Below are 13427 nucleotides of genomic sequence, written 5' to 3'. Positions count from 1 at the left end.
TGTGGCTCAGGTCGAGTGGAATTAAAAATTGATCGTTAGAATGATAAGTGAGCAATGGGAAAGGTTCAGGTACAGAGTACGCACATTTTCATGAAGTGGGAAGAAAGGATATCCAAGGCTAGAGGTCCCTGATGAAACAGAAAGAAAGCTTTCAGCTAAACATTTAGTTCATACTTCAGTCGAGAACCGAGGGGAATACAGAAAGCACAAAAGAAATCTAAAAACACAGGGAATAAGAGGGCAATTAAGTCAGAGCTGGGAAGGGACCAATGTGAGAAACTTGCCCGCTTGCGATGAGATGTCAATTAGGCACAGGGAATAAGAGGGCCAAGGAGTAAGTATGAGACTAGATGAACAGTTTACGTAAAAAGTAACCCAAAGGTTCAGGGCAAAAAGGAGATCTTCTTGGGATGGCAGCAGACAAGGCTGAGCTACTGACGCTGCAGTAAAGGAGGAGTTGGCAGCAATATTGCATGGAGCAAAAATAAAAGAGAAGAGCTACTTAAAAGGTTACCTTTCTTCAAATTTAAAAAAACATCAATGGTCAGGGCAGGCTGCATCCAAAGGGTTGTACTTTACGGGCTTCTCCATTCTCACCACTGATGAATGGGGTGCAGGAACAGAGAGATTTGGCATTGAATGTATGCTGATCTTTGAAGGACAACCTGCGAAACCTGTTAAAATTTCAAATAGCATCCTTGTCCTCATTAATAGAGAGGTGGGGTGGGATTTTTAACTAAAATTTATGGGCAGGTTTGAGTTAGATTGGGGGGATCAATGTCAGACAAATCTGTTTCCTGACACAAATCTGCCTCCAACCGACCCATTTCCCAGTTTAACTGAGGCCAGAAGATGGTCGCACAGCCAACCCAACTGTGCGAATTACAGTTTTAAATACAATAATAAGAATGTGAGCCATGTTTTCAAGCAGCTTTTGACCTTTAACTGTTGCCGACCAAGTTTCCCAAGCCACAAAGAACAGAGGCAGCTTCCTTGAGGTGAGTGATTGGTGGAGTCAGGAGTTATGTGCCTTTTGTCTTATCCCTAGATCGAGGCATCTACCTAAGAAGGCTTTGTAATCGGGACCCTCCCAACAACCATTACCCAACATTCCCCCTGCCCTACTCCACCCCCCAAACCAGATCCAGATCTCCTTCCCCTCTCCAGAACAAAGTTCCAATGTCCTCTTACCGTGAGACCTTCAACCCACCTGCCACCTCTCAGAACCTAACATCTCCCCATGATCATTGAAAGGATGGGAAGATGGGAGGCTGACCAGAAGAACTGTAGAATAGTCAAGTCTGGAGGTAATAAAAGCATGGGTGAAGTTTCAAAAACAGATGGATTGAGGCAGGGACAGAGATAATTCAGCAGAATACTTAAATGTGCAACGAACAAAGCAGAATAGCACGTTTCTGATTGAGTATGCCAGAAGACAGGTTTCAAAATCATACAAGACATTTTGGCAAATGAAGATAGATTACGATAATAAAGCAAACGGTTTTTGCACACTGTACATATGGTTGTTCATAAAACAACATCTGGTTTCTTAGGTTATCTGATAATGAAGAACAGAGGCTACTCAAACGTATCTGTAGCAGGCAGAAAACAATTTATTTCAGCTTTTGGATGTAAAATCAAAAACTCTGGCTTCAAACTACATGATGAAGGATAATTTTCATATATCCCAGTCAGTCATATTATCAAACGTCTAAGTGTAGTCCCCGTCATTTAATAGATATGGCCCCTTGCAAAAGGCTTCACTGTCATTTTCATGAGATTATAAACCACATAGTACTGAATTCAATGTAAACAGTAAGCCTAAATGTGGAATCATTAATTGTTGATTAAATGCAAGCATATATAAGCTCAACAAAAAAAACAAGTTTGTTTTTGTGAACATGGTGATTTTTGCTCTCTCAATCAGCTATTTTGCATGCCATATTTTATCCACGTCTAATTTCTTACTGATATTTGTAAAGTAATAAGTTTTGAGGCATTGGTCATCACGATTATTGTGTATGACATTTCACAGCACCTAAAAATCAATCTCTACCAAAACTATGAGTAAATAGTTCAGAAAAGGATGAATCGCAGTTCAAATCCCAAGATTCACATTTTAGTAATTAGCCAACGAAAGGTCACAAAATTCCTGGGAGGAAAGGATGTCCCGAGGCATGGTACATTGGGGAAACCATGCAGACGCTGCGACAACGGATGAATGAACACCGCTCAACAATCACCAGGCAAGACTGTTCTCTTCCTGTTGGGGAGCACTTCAGCGGTCACGGGCATTCGGCCTCTCATATTCGGGTAAGCGTTCTCCAAGGAGGCCTTCATGACACACGACGGCGCAGGGTCGCTGAGCAGAAACTGATAGCCAAGTTCCGCACACATGAGGACGGCCTCAACCGGGATCTTGGGTTCATGTCACACTATTTGTAATCCCCACAGCTTGCCTGGACCTGCAGAGTCTCACTGTCTGGAGACAATACACATCTCTTTAGCCTGTCTTGATGCTCTCTCCACTCACATTGTTTATATCTTAAAGACTTGATTAGCTGTAAGTATTTGCATTCCAACCATTATGGGCATATATGGACACAAACACAATTACAAGGTAATGGTTGGAATGTGAGTCTTAACAGGTAATCAAGTCTTTACAGATGCAGACAATGTGAGTGGAGAGAGGGTTAAGCACAGGTTAAAGAGATGTGAATTGTCTCCAGCCAGGACAGTTAGTGAGATTTTGCAAGCCCAGGCAAGTCGTGGGGTTTACAGATAGTGTGACATGAATCCAAGATCCCGGTTGAGGCCGTCCTCATGTGTGCGGAACTTGGCGATCAATTTCTGCTCAGCGATTCTGCATTGTTGTGTGTCGTGAAGGCCGCTTTGGAGAACGCTTACCCGAAGATCAGAGGCTGAATGCCCTTGATTGCTGAAGTGTTCCCCGTCAGGAAGAGAACACTCCTGCCTGGTGATTGTTGAGCGATGTTCACTCATCCGTTGTCGTAGCGTCTGCATGGTTTCCCCAATGTACCATGCCTCGGGACATCCTTTCCTGCAGCGTATCAGACAATGTTGGCCGAGTCACAAGAGTATGTACCGTGTACCTGGTGGATGATGTTCTCACGTGAGATGATGGCATCCGTGTCGATGATCCGGCATGTCTTGCAGAGGTTGCTGTGGCACGGTTGTGTGGTGTCGTGGTCACTGTTCTCCTAAAGGCTGGGTAGTTTGCTGCATTCAACGGTCTGTTTGAGGTTGCATGGTTGTTTGAAGGCAAGTAGTGGAGGTGTGGGGATGGCCTTGGCGAGATGTTCGTCTTCATCAATGACATGTTGAAGGCTCCAGAGAAAATGTCGTAGCTTTTCCTCTCCAGTGATGTACTGGACGACGAAGGGTACTCTGTCTGCCGTATCCCGTGTTTGTCTTCTGAGGAGATCTGTGCGGTTTTTCACTGTGGCACGACAGAACTGCCGATCGATGAGTTGAACGCCATATCCTGTTCTTACGAGGGTGTCTTTCAGCATTTGTAGGTGTCTGTTGCAATCCTCCTCATCTGAGCAGATCCTGTGTATACGGAGGGCTTGTCCGTAGGGGATGGCTTCTTTAAGGTGTTTAGGGTGGAAGCTGGAGAAGTGGAGCATCGTAAGGTTATCTGTGGGTACAGTGAAGTGCTGAGGTGACTGTCCTTGATGGAGATGTGTGCGTCCAAGAATGCAACCGATTCTGGAGAGTAGTCCATGGTGAGCCTGATGGTGGGATGGAACTTGTTGAAGTCATCATGTAGTTGTTTCAGTGATTGTTCGCCATGAGTCCAAAGGAAGAAAATGTCATCAGTGAATCTAGCTGAAGGTCCTGTTCGGTGGAGAAGTCTTGTTCGAACCTGTGCATGAAGATGTTGGCATATTGAGGTGTAAATTTGGTCCCCATGGCTGTTCCATGTGTCTGGATGAAGAGCTGGTTGTTGAAGGTGAAGACATTGTGGTCCAGGATGAAGTGAATGAGTTGTAGAATCATGTCTGGAAACTGGCAGTTGTTGGTGTTGAGTACTGAGGCAGTTGCAGCAATGCCATCGTCGTGGGGGATGCTGGTGTAGAGTGTCAAGACATCCATTGTGACGAGGAGTGTTCCTGGTTCAACTGCTCCATGGGTGCTGAGTTTCTGTAAGAAATCCGTAGTGTTGCAACAGAAGCTGGGGGTTCTTTGTACGATGGGTTTCAAGATGCCCTCAACATAGCCAGAGAGGTTCTCACACAGGGTCCCATTGCCTGATATGATGAGATAGCTGGGTGCGTTGGCCTTGTGTATCTTTGGGAAACAGTAGAGATCTCCAACGGGAGGAGTACATGGGATGAGAGCACGGAAGGTGCTCTGAAGGCCTGGATCAAAGGTCTTGATCAGTCTGTTGAGTTGACGGGTATGTTCTTTGGTCGGATCTGCGGGTAACTGTCTGTAGTGTTCCTTGTTGTTCAGTTGTCAGTACACTTCTCTGCAGTAATCCGTTCTGTTCAGTATGACGATGGCCCCTCCTTTGTCTGCTGGTTTGATGACAATGTTGCGTTTGGTCTTGAGAGCGTGAATGGCGTTGCGTTGTGCTTGAGTGACGTTCGGGGTTGTCTTGTGAGTGCAGCTGATGAATCTGTTGTTGATGCACCTCCTGACGGTTTGGGCATACATGTTGAGTCGAGGGCAGTGGCAGAGTCCAATTCGACTCTTTCCTCTTCGGTTGCTGCACCGCGGATCTTTCCGTCGGATGTTCCGGTTCATTGGCTGTCTCATCGGGTTCACTGTTGGCCTCTTTGGGTTTGTGGAAAAACTCCCGCAGCCTCATTCGCCCGATGAATTCCTCTGTGTCTGCTGCGAGACTGATGGGGTCCATTTTGGTGGTGGGGCAAAAATTGAGCCCTCGGCTGAGAGCTTCGATTTCGTCTGGTTGAAGTGTGTAGTCCGACAAGTTGACAATGGACTTCCTGCAGTGGTACTGTTTTCTACTGTGGTACCGGGGGAGACTTGGTTGCTGCTGGTGGTGATGCCGAGTTTCTCAAGTTTCCTGTTCTTGGTATGCATGTAGATGGCGTAGTTCTGTTGTCTCCTCTGCTTGGCAGTGTTTCGCAGCTGGTCTGCGTCCTGAGTGCAAGTTGAGAAGATGGACCCTATCTTGGTTTCCAGGTTATGGCATCTGCTGTAGAGCTGGTGTACGAGGGGCTTGAGGAGTGTGAGAGAGGTGCAACGGCAAAGTCTCTCAGCATAGTCTGTGTTATAGGTTGACCTGAGTGGGTTCGTGATCTGTAGTCCTTTCGGTATTTGTCTGCTTTCTTGCATCTTTGTAGAAACTTGATGTCTGTGTCGATATGCGTGATCTGCTTTGAGATCCTCTCCACTTTGAGCCGGCAGTTTGCGGTGTCATGATGTGGAGTTGCTGGCATTGGACTGGGGTAGGCACAGTAAGTAGTGTGATGTATTGGCCTATGAAATAGTTTAGATGAATAATGTGATTTGAGTGAAATACCAGAGAATAACAAACACCTAATAAAAGTCTGGGATTGTGAAATGATTTTTTTAAAGCACAAATTTAGTTCTCAAATATAAAAACTTAAATTAAAATTTAAAATACATATATAACATGAATAAGTATTGGTTAAAAAAAAGAAGCATGATGTGGAAGTTTTTCATCTTCCACAGGACAGACACAAGAACGCCAAATTTCAAAGCGAACAAATCAAACTGTATGAGAAAAGAGGGCTGAAATTATCCTGAAATGACAAGGTGAAACAAGCCATCTCACACTGCTACTATGCAATAGCAACACAAGTGATTTTCCACTAACAGGATGCTATTATCAAGCCAAAATGATGTTCTGCCTACTACACAAATGAGTAAGGTGGTATATGAATTTCAGTGCCAGTGTGATGCCAGGTACATAGGTTGTGCATTCCAATGACTGGGTGGATTGCATGAAACAGCATAACCCTTTGGCGATGGATGGTCATCCAAACCCGAAACGTTGGCTCTATTCTCTCTCCACGGATGCTGTCACACCTGCTTATTTCTGTTTTTGTTTCAGATTCCAGCATCCGCAATATTTTGCCTTTATATCACTTTGACTGTTCATGATAGGCAGAGTACTGACTGCACTCAACTCGCCCAACCTTGCAAAACTCAGAACATACGGTGGGATTTTATGACCTCGCTCGGGCGAGGCTCGTAAAATCCCGCCCAAGGCCAAAAGAGCATTCCATTCTGCGAGCCTTACCCGCTCAGGCGGTAAAATTCCAACCATAATATCTAATGTTAGATGTGATCCCACAATTGGACAGCATTTTCTGAACAATCCCAAGTGTGCTAAGAATTATACGAAGAACCAATTTAAGAATATCAGTCAGGCTTGCGACGTGGCTCACTTGCACTTGTTAGAAGTTACATATATTCATACATAGGGATGTTTCTTCTGCAGGCAAAGGGTACATATCTAGGCACTGTGCTTTTTTAGAATCAAACAAAAACATGAAGGACAAAAGTATTCTGGTGCATTCTCCATGACAATGTTTCAATCGATCAACGTCGACTCACCAACTGATCAACACTCTTTTCTCATGTATATAAATTGTTTTCACCTTTGAAATCTTACATTTTTGTGCCTGACCCGATGAGTGCAAGTTGAAAAGCTTCAACAGCATGTCTGTTTTTCAACAATATTCAAGTTCTGTATTACCAAGCGACTATATGTCCCTGCTTGATCAGTAATAATGAGGAGTGGGAACACTGACTACAATAATACTAAGCCCAACTGCAACATAACACTATATCATCTAACTAAACATAGATCTTAGGTGGGATTTTCCAGTCGCACCCGCCTGAGACTGGAAATTCCCGCTTGAGGTGAACAGACCTTTAAATGGTATCCGTTCTGCCCGCAATGATTCCCGTGGTGGATGGAAGCAGAAAATTTGCCCCCAGGAGTTGAACCTTACACCTTCCTAAATCACACTATACCAGAAATTATGATATGTTAACCCATTAAATGGTAATAATCTGGAATAAAATCTATGAAATCATTGAGCAGTACTATGTTACCATTGACTATGTAAAGGATGCAAAGTTAAGGCTTAATCTGTTGGGAAGCAAACCAATGAAAGAGCAGATTTAAGATTATATTTCCACTTTTAAAGTTTGATTTTTTTTCACATGAATACTAAATAATAAAGTGAATCACTTACTGTACATTAAAAAATTGAGTATGGGCAGGAGGGTGATACGACACTCATTGCTGGATGAAAACAAAAATCCAGCAACAATTACCTGAGTTTTTTTAAATAACAGAAACATTTTAAATGGAAACTGCTTTGAATTTGTTGGCTTTCTTAATTGTCCTTCACAATCCCCTACCCACAGAGATGTAAAGAAATGATACAATTCAAAAGTCAAAATGTAGTATTGAAACAATTTAAGTTTTTAATGCAGATTTTTAAATTATAAATCACTGCATTGTGAATTCTACAATGAAAGATTAGCCATTATGGTCAAACTCTTTGATTAAATGTCAAGGGACAAAACGATTCAATGTTAATAGTTACAATGCCGTTCATACATATTAGCCCACACAATTGTACAGCAACTGTAAAGAAAGTAAAATATAACAAAAATTACATTTCTGATAATTTGGAGAATAATCAAGTTCTAAGGTAATTGTTTAGATCATTGAAACGTATTTATTTTATTATTTCTTTATTCGTGTCACAAGTAGGCTTACATTAACACTGCAATGGAGTAACTGTGAAAATCCCCTAGTTGCCACACTCCGGTGCCTTTTTGTGCACACTGAGGGAGAATTTAGCATGGCCCATGCACCGAATCAGCACATCCTTTAGATTATGGGAGGAAACCAGAGCAGCGGGAGGAAACCGGAGCAGCGGGAAGAAACCGGAGCAGCGGGAGGAGGAAACACACGCAGACACGGGGAGAACATGCAGACTCCGCACAGACAGTGACTCAAGCCAGGAATCGAATCCAGGCCCTTGGCGCTGTGATAACCACTGTGCCACCACTATTAGAGGGTGACTAAATGCAGTTGGTTAACTGCTGCCTGCTGGGCAGATTACTGAAACAACGTCAATAAAATTATATTAACGGTCAAATGCAGAATGAGGAAACATGTTTATAGAACCTCATTCAGTTTTTATAATGGCAAAGACTTTTATTGCCACCTGCTGGATAAAGCAAATTGCATCTGAAAAAAACATAGGCCTGGATTTTGAGCTGAGAAGAGAAGCTATCAGGGTTCACTTCATTATTGAGGAGTAAATCACATAGCAACATCCTTGCACTACCTTCTTTACACAATTATATATAGAAAACAGAAAGCTGATGTCCAATTTGCCCTGCTCCTCCACAAATTTTGTTCTAATAGTATCTCACCAAAGCATTCACAAGCATGGAAGGAGGTGAGTCTTTTTACCATTAGATACTCACCAATCAGAGCAGAGGACATCTCAAAGTACAAGTGAATTTCTATCAGTGTTGTAAGTCTTAATTACTGACAAAAAAAATCCTTTCTACCTTTTAAAATCTACTTTTACAAGTGAAGTCTCAATTCTTTAGATTTTAATTATTATTGGAGAATATTTTTTAAAATTAAAACAAAAGCATTTCTTTCCCTCTATTGTTTCACTTTATTTACATAATTTTACATTGAATTAAATATTCTAACTTCTTGTTTCAGAATGATGGAGAGAGGAATCACTTCTAAAAATGCTGCATAGGCTTACCTCTATTCCCCACAAACAGGCCACACTGACAAGCAGCATAACTTGGCCAATTTGGGGTCCAGTTCAGAGCTGTGGCTGAAGACAAAAGGTCAGCAATATTTTTTTCAAGATTTTAAGAGTAAAAGTGCCCAGGAGTAAGCTTTCTGTTCTTCCAAGAGAGGATGTCTGACTTCCCTCCCCATTCCCTGCCATACCACATTTGCCAGGTTTGCCAACACCTTTACCATACAAGTACCTTAGTTTCATAGGAGCTGAAAAACATCTTCAGCAAGATTCTGTAATATTAAAACTGGAAGGTGCTAAATTGTGTCTGGGGAATGGACTCACTTGTGCAACAGATGAAAGGTAACCCAGTGGTGATAAATCTATATCTATGTTCTCAATAAAATATCCAGGTAGCAATGTCATCTGACCTTAATTCGATGAAGGGTGTGTAAGCTTTAAGTAATAGGTAAGATTTCTACATCTATGTAATAATCAAAATGATATAAAATCATAGAAATTTTAAGACAGAAAGATACAATTTGGTTTATCATGCCTCTATCATGTTAGTGGTAGCTTCACTTTGGACATATCTACTCTTATACATTTTGCTCTTTTCCTGACCCTTTGATCTTTTTCTCTTCACTAAGTTCTTACTCAATTTTATGATTAACTCAATTTCAGTAGCCACTTGTGGTAATACATTTTGTATTCTTAAAAGTCTCTGTGTGAAAATAATTATTTAACTTCATTTCACAGCCATTGTGAAAGTTATCAGCATTGTGATTTATCCTCCCAAAATTAGTGGCAGTTTCTTTATTGCATTCTAGGAGCCCCACCCACCTCATTATGTAAATGGAGTTAAGAAAATGTCACTGACCTGTTCGATCAATTTCCACCTACCTCGACCCCAAACTTGCCCCAAATAATTACTGCCGCTATATAGTTGCAGAAATATATCTTTGAAGAGTTGGCTGAGACTTGGACTCGGGACTGCTCAAGGTCAGTCTAGAATCCTTCCTTGGCCTGTCTAATGGTGCAGATGTAGAAGCATGTGCACTGATGATGCACATGGTCCTGTACAGACCATGCTAGTGCCTCACTGGCCTCCAATCATTTTGGAACCCCATTGCCATTGGACCAAGTTCCTGCTCTATCAATAACGGGTGGTAACCAAAGTACAACATGCTAACACCACCCGCCCCCCGACCCCTCCACCTTGCCATTAACAAAAGTCAACCACTGGCGTCTCCCAGCCGCAAAATGAAATTTGGGACCTGGAACATCAGGACCCTCCTGGGCAACCTGAACAGTGACAGACTTGAACACAACACTGCCATCACAGCTGAGGAACTCAGACAATTCAATATTGACATTGCTACCCGAAGTGAGACATAACATGCAGGAGAAGCATAACTGAAGGAGCAAGAAACCGGTTACACCTTTTCCTCTCAAAGACTTCCTTGATTTGATTGATTATTGTCACATGTATTAACATACAGTGAAAAGTATTGTTTCTTGAGCGCTATACAGACAAAACATACCGTTCATAGAGAAGGAAACGAGAGAGTGCAGAATGTAGTGTTACAGTCATAGTTAGGGTGTAGAGAAAGGTCAACTTAATGCAAGGTAAGTCCATTCAAGAGTCTGACAGCAGCAGGGAAGAAGCTGTTCTTGAGTCGGTTGGTACGTGACCTCAGACTTTTGTATCTTTTTCCCAAAGGAAGAAGGTGGAAGAGAGAATGTCCGGGGTGCATGGGATCCTTAATTATGCTGGCTGCTTTGCCGAGGCAGTGGGAAGTGTAATGGATGGGAGGCTGGTTTGCGTGATGGATTGGGCTACATTCATGACTTTTTGTAGTTCCTTGCGGTCTTGGGCAGAGCAGGAGACATCCCAAGCAGTGATACAACCAGAAAGAATGCTTTCTATGGTGCATCTGTAAAGGTTGGTGAGCGTCGTAGCTGACATGCCAAATTTCCATAGTCTTCTGAGAAAGTAGAGGCATTGGTGGGCTTTCTTAATTATAGTGATGGCATGGGGGGACCAGGACAGGTTGTTGGTGATCTGAACACCTAAAAACTTGGAGCTCTTGACCCTTTCTGCTTCGTCCCCGTTGATATAGACAAGGGCATGTTCTCCTTTAAGCTTCCTGAAATCGATGACAATCTACTTCATTTTGTTGACATTGAGGGAGAGATTATTGTTGCCGCACCAGTTCACCAGATTCTCTATCTCATTCCTGTACTCTGTCTCGTCATTGTTTGAGATCCAACCTACTACGGTGGTGTCATCAGCAAACTTGAAAATCGAGTTGGAGGGGAATTTGGCCACACAGTCATAGATGTATAAGGAGTATAGTAGGGTGATGATATCTCCATGGGATGGGCTTCCCTGTGGGATACGCAAGGGCCTCATGACTGCTCAGCTCACCCAAACAAGGATTCAGCATGCCACTTTCATCAATATACTAGTAAAAGAGTTCAGGGAGGGGTCTTGAGTAGGAATGGACAAGGAATGTTCCACATATTCCATAAAAAGGCATATATATGGGTTCCCATAGCAATACCGTTTACTTGGAGAAGTGTGGAGTTGAAAGAGAAATTGTTCAATGTGAGAATAGGCTCAGCTAAGTGGAAGAAAGGGTGGTTTGTGAGGGACTTGCAGGGCCTCTGTTCAGGGAAGAAGCATAGAACTCTCAGACCTTTCAGGTGTGGGTGTAGAGAGATTGAACATCCTGGTTAGGGCCAGGACACGAGGATGTTAAAGCGATTGAGCATTTCAGAAGGCATATGGATGTAAGTGAAAAGAGACTGGGCAAAATGAGAAAAAAATAATGTTGAAAGAGGAAGAAATCAGTTTTGTAGAGCAAGTAGGTCTAACAGGCCAGTCCTATTTGTGGATCTCGACAAAGAGGTAAAATTAGGTTATACAGAGTTGGGAGATTATAAGATGAAATCAAAGTGCTGGAATCTGAAACAGAGCTCTGACGAAGGGTCATCCTGACTCGAAACGTTGGCACTATTCTCTGTCTCCACAGATGCTGTCAGACCTGCTGAGTTTCTCCAGCATCTTTGGTTTTTCTTGCTGTGGGAGATTATAAGGTTGTAAGCTTGGCGGGAAGATGAGGAGATGATGTGACTGACAGTGCTGGAAAGAATGGTTTGATATTTGGAGGTGAGATCATTGTCCAGGGATGGTTAGAAGTGTTGGAAAGTTGGCATTATAGCTCCATTATGTTGAGATTGGTTCACCATTTGATAACAGAATGACCCTGATTTGCAGGTTTGATGACAATGTTAGGGTTGAGCCAGAGAGAATCCAAGCTCAGAGGGAGATGGATTGGAGCAAGTGAGTGGAGCAAAGAAATTGAGACATCTGAAATCAAGTTAGCAATTCTCAATGGAAAGATCTAGAGAGGGTAAGAGACTCAAGGGAGGGGTTCAGGGGGAATGAGAATTCTTGAGAGCCAGGGTCTACTGTGCGCAGAGGAAGGTTTTTGGCCAAAGAACTGAGTGTGGAGGCAAGAAAAATGGAAAAGAATTCAGCATCACACCAGGCTAGAAATTCTCTGAGATGGGGACATGAGAGGCTGAAGTTGAAGCCTTTGCTGAATATTGTTCATTCTGATTCTGAAAGGGGAAAATCAGAGCAGATCATCAAAATATCACAAGAGATTGAAAAAGGGTTCGGGTCAGAGGAAAGTGAAGGAAACAAAGGATCCATAAGGGATCCATGTATTTGTGGCGAACCATAGATGGTTACCACTATGGGTACTGAACCATAGAGGGTTATCACTATGGGTACTTGTACATATGTTACTCTTGTTACTGTTGGGGTTAGGGTTGGGGTGTTCCACCTGTTGGTATTGTTCTGTGGTACACTCCGGTTGGCTCCACCTACCTGTAGGAGTATAAAGGTCACTGCACTGCCTAGTGACCCTTTAGTCTGGGATTGTATTGTTAAGCAATATGCTCCATTCTTGTTACAAATAAAAGCCTTTATTTCCTGGGTGCGATCCAGCCTCCCGAGTGAATTAATCGCGCATCACTTATATTAGTAACAATTTTTGGTTGAAAAAAAAAACCAAAAAAAACCATGGAGCAAATGTTAAAACCCAATCGGCTTACCTTAGATCCGCGTGCAGCTGGAGCGTTGAACACTTTTGACCATTGGTTGAAGTGTTTCCAAGATTATGTCGATGCCTCAACAGCCATTCAAAATGATGCCAATAGATTGCGGGTCCTCCACGCAAGGGTAAGCGACACTGTGTATGCAACAATCCGCGATGCCCAAGACTACAAAGGGGCCATCGAACTACTTAAGAAACTGTACAACAAACCGCCAAACGAGATTCATGCTCGGCACCTACTAGCCACTCGACGGCGGCAGCCCGGCGAAATGGCGGCACAGTACCTGCGCGAACTTCAGCAGCTAGCCAGAGCCTGCAATTGCAAGCCAGTGTCGGCTACCCAGTATACTAACGATTTGATCCGAAATGCGTTCGTGGCGGGAATCGGCTCATCCTATATTCGCCTGCGGCTGCTAGAGCAAGGTAACTTAGACCTAGCTAAGACGGTGGAATTGGCTAATGCGATGGAAACGGCCTCCAGAAGTCTTGAAACTTACCCCACCGACCACGTGGGAACATCGTGGCAAGAACAGCCACCGACTCA

Source organism: Mustelus asterias, chromosome 2 (genome assembly GCF_964213995.1).
Source record: "Mustelus asterias chromosome 2, sMusAst1.hap1.1, whole genome shotgun sequence".
In the NCBI taxonomy this organism is placed as follows: Eukaryota; Metazoa; Chordata; class Chondrichthyes; order Carcharhiniformes; family Triakidae; genus Mustelus; species Mustelus asterias.
Note: the sequence above shows the minus strand (reverse complement) of the source record.